Source organism: Dermacentor variabilis, chromosome 8, assembly GCF_050947875.1.
Source record: "Dermacentor variabilis isolate Ectoservices chromosome 8, ASM5094787v1, whole genome shotgun sequence".
Classification (NCBI taxonomy): Eukaryota; Metazoa; Arthropoda; class Arachnida; order Ixodida; family Ixodidae; genus Dermacentor; species Dermacentor variabilis.
Genome location: NC_134575.1, coordinates 106,233,012 through 106,236,690, shown reverse-complemented (window position 1 = coordinate 106,236,690; position 3,679 = coordinate 106,233,012). Strand labels below are relative to the sequence as shown.

Genomic DNA, 3,679 nt, shown 5'->3' with positions numbered 1-3,679 from the left:
GTGGGGTTTGAGCTGATGCTGAGTGTCAGGACCTTTAAGGCCCCTCGGCGGAGGCGTCACACCCCTTTGGCCTCGGCTTCACGTAGACGGCACCCTCGGACTGACCCACCCGGGGGAAATCGGTAGTTGCCTTTCCTGTCTCTCTCTCCCTCCAGTCTTCGTCTTTCTCTCACTTTCCACCTTTCCTGTCTTCTCCTAGCTTCCGCTTACTTCCAATTTTCCCAGGCAGCAAGGGTTAACCTTGTGTGAATAGCCAACCTGGGTTATTTCATATTTGGTTATAGTGATGACGTACAGCTGGCGTTTGCAGGACCTGTTTTACAGCTCCAGTAGCGTCCCCTCGTAGGGCTCCACGGTGGGTGGCTGGCGTCAGCGCCGAAAATTAAATTTGTCTATGGCTCGTTCCTTTCCTCACCTTCCCGATCGCCTTCAGAAAAGAGGGCGCACCGAAGATGTTTTCCAGTTCTTTGGACTACAAAGGCCGAACTTTCCACGATACCATGTCATCCACTCAGAAAAATCTGATAAGCAAGTACGAAATATCTCCCCTTTTCTAGTTTCGATGTCCTTAACTGATGTCCTTGGTCCATGCTACAAGTTATCAAGGCTGGCAAGTGGCGATCTCCTGTTAGAGCTGCATGATCAGAAACAATACGAAAAGTTGCCCAATCTAGTGTCATTTGGGGATGTTCCATTGACAGTAACTCCACACCGCACTCTGAACACCACCCGCGGCGTTGTCTCTGACGATGATTTCCTCCAGCTGAATGAATTTCCTCCAGCTCAGTGAGCAGAATGTTGTCAATGCCAAGGGAATTAAGAAGACGCGGGATGGCAAAGAAATTGAAACCGAGCAACTAATACTCACCTTTGGTTCAAGTGTCCTGCCCGAGTACATCGAGGCTGGGTACATTAACCCTTTACTGCACCTTGTTGCATATATGTGACATACCGATAAACGGCCATAAAAACAAAAGCTAAGTTCAGTTGGTTCTTCTTGTACACGCTGTTGCATTTCTGCAACAATAGTTTGAAGAACTCGCCTTCTTTTGCTGCCATCTATGCTCATTCTGCTCAACTATTGCCAAACAAACATGGTGGACGCTGCTCGCGCCTGCACGCACCTATGTAGGTAAGTTTTGCCAGTTGTAAATGTCTTTCTGAACGGAATAAACAGCGGAAGAAAAATTTTAAGCTGTGCAACACATCCTCCTAATCGTGTAGATTCCAAAAATATTTTGTCGCAATAGTTTGTTTCTCGCCACGGAAAGCTGCTACGTTGCGTATTTGCAACAACGTGCTCACTGGGTTTGTTTTTCGTTCTCGAACTAGAAATGGATCCTAAACGCTTTTATAGCCGCGCAATTCCGTCAGATAGCGAAGACAGCGAACTTTCCGGCAGTGACGACGACCCCGAGTGTAAGTCTGTTTCTATTAATCGTGTGTGCATTGTGTTGCATGGGGGAATGCCCGAATTTTTTCATCAGGCTATGTGCACACACACGCTGCATTCTCGCAACGTTACGTCTGCACCATTATGCCTGTGCTCTTGCGTTTTAAATTTATGATTATAACGCGAAGACACCCTGCATAGTGGTTCCGTCTTCTTTCAATATACAGAGGCACCCTGTTTTCTATGTCTGAATATTGCTTTATTTTACCACTAATTTTATTCCCTGTACGTCGCTGTCTGTTTGTGCAGCAGATGTTCAATCTAATCTCGAAAAGCTACATGACAGCACAAGACAGTGGAGTGCATGCTCCGACAAGGACGAAGGTACAGCAAATGGCGTAACGCCCGACCACTGCCCTACACAAGCTAAGAGAATAATCACTTGGAAGAAGCCGAATGTAATGAGAGATCCGGAAACAGTTCAGTTCGTCGGGCAAAGTGACTAGAGACGCCATTCCAATACTTCAAGTTTCTCTTCCCCGGCTCGCTGATATCGCTAATTGCAAATCAGAGCAATTTGTATGCTCTCCCGAAAGACGTGAGCCAGCCCCTTTGTACCACCGCAGAAGAGGTGGAAGTGTTTATTGGGACGTGCATGTGAATGTCGATCACTCAAATGAGGAACTCGAGGTGGTACTGGAGTGCAGAGACCAGGGTTAGCCAAGTGGCTGACAACTTTCCTGTGGGTTGCTTTGAAAAACTGAAGCGTAACATCCACTAATTGACGATAGTACTCTCGGCCTAAAGGACGCTCCCGGAAGAGATCGGCTTGAGAACGTGCGGCCTTTCATTGATACCATCAATGAACAGTTATCGTTTGTGCCTCTGGAAGATCATTTATCTAATGAAGAAGAGATAATAGCATTTAAGGGTAGAAGCTCCCTCAAGCAGTACTGTCCCAAGAAGCCCCAAAAATGGGGTACAAAGTTTTCGTGCTCTCTGGTGTAAGCGGCTTCTCCTACAAATTGGAGGTGTATACCGGAGAGGAGAACTCGGCGCAAAGACTTTCAGAAGAGCCTGACTGTGAAGCGAGTGGAAAGGTTCGCTTGAGTGGAATGATTCCGAGAGGCGTACGCCACAAAGTGTACTTTGACAACTATTTCAACTGTCCAGTTTTGCAGGTGTACCAAGAGAAAGACTGTGAACTGCATTGGTACTAGGCGGACAAATCGGGTACCTGGAGTGAGCCTGCCTAGCGAGCAGGAAATGAAAAAAAGGAAGAGGATATATTGAAGAGAGGGTTACAGTTATGAATGGAATTGAACTGTCATGTATAAGGTGGCAAGATACCCGAGCAGTGACCTTGCTCCCTTCCTTCGTTAGAACACAGCCTGCTACAAGTGCATCAATGTATAATTGTCAAAAAAAAAAAGAAGAGCGGAGATACCATGCCCTGCAGTGATAACCATCTACAACATGTACATGGGAGGCGTCGACCTTTTGGACTCCATTATCTCTATTTACCGTCCCTGCCTGAGGTGGAAGAGATATTATTTTCGTGTTTTTCTGCATATCCTTGACTTGACGGCTGTAAATTCTTGGTTGCTTTACAAGAGGAACGTCATGAACAAACGTGATCAGTACACAGAAAGGCTACCTACGTTGGCTGAGTTCAAGATGGACCTGGCTGCATCACTTTGCAAGGTTGAGAAGACGGTGCTGAAAAAGCGAGGAAGGCCTAGCAATGAGTCAGTAGAACAAGCCTCTGAGGAGAAGAAAAACGGGGACCATCAGCTCCAACTCCAACTCAGGATGTCAGGTTAGATCAGGTATTATTTCTCATCTATGGAGCTTTGTCTCAGTGCTGATTATTTTCATTTTTTCCCTCAGGTTAGTCGCTGGGTTCTTTGGAGCAAGAAGCGGCAGCACTGCAAGTTTCCTGGCTACACAGGAATCTGCATTAGTTACTGCGTCAAGTGCGGAGTGTATCTCTGTTCCACAAACAAGAGCAATTGCTTTTTTGTGTACCACACTACAAAATGACTGCACGGTTTCTCGTTGCTTACTGGTCACTGCTCAAGTTATCACACCAAGCTTTTTCAGCAAGCAAGTGAAATAGCTTTCTATTGTACCACGTGTTCCACCTTGCCGATTGTCATGTAAATAAATGTTATAGTTTGAAACGCCATGAGCCGGGCATTCCTCAACTTTCTCTTTATGTGCACGTTGTTGCACGTATGCAACGTACTCTTTTTGTGCCACTACGAACTGTAAAACTCCACTAAA

The 3,679-nt window shown here is 46.2% G+C and overlaps 1 pseudogene; it reads left to right on the top strand.

Annotated features, from left to right (window-relative positions):
* The first annotated feature begins 2,875 nt into the window (after positions 1-2,875).
* On the top strand, positions 2,876-3,436 carry LOC142591215 (uncharacterized; annotated as a pseudogene).
* The last annotated feature ends 243 nt before the right edge of the window (positions 3,437-3,679 follow it).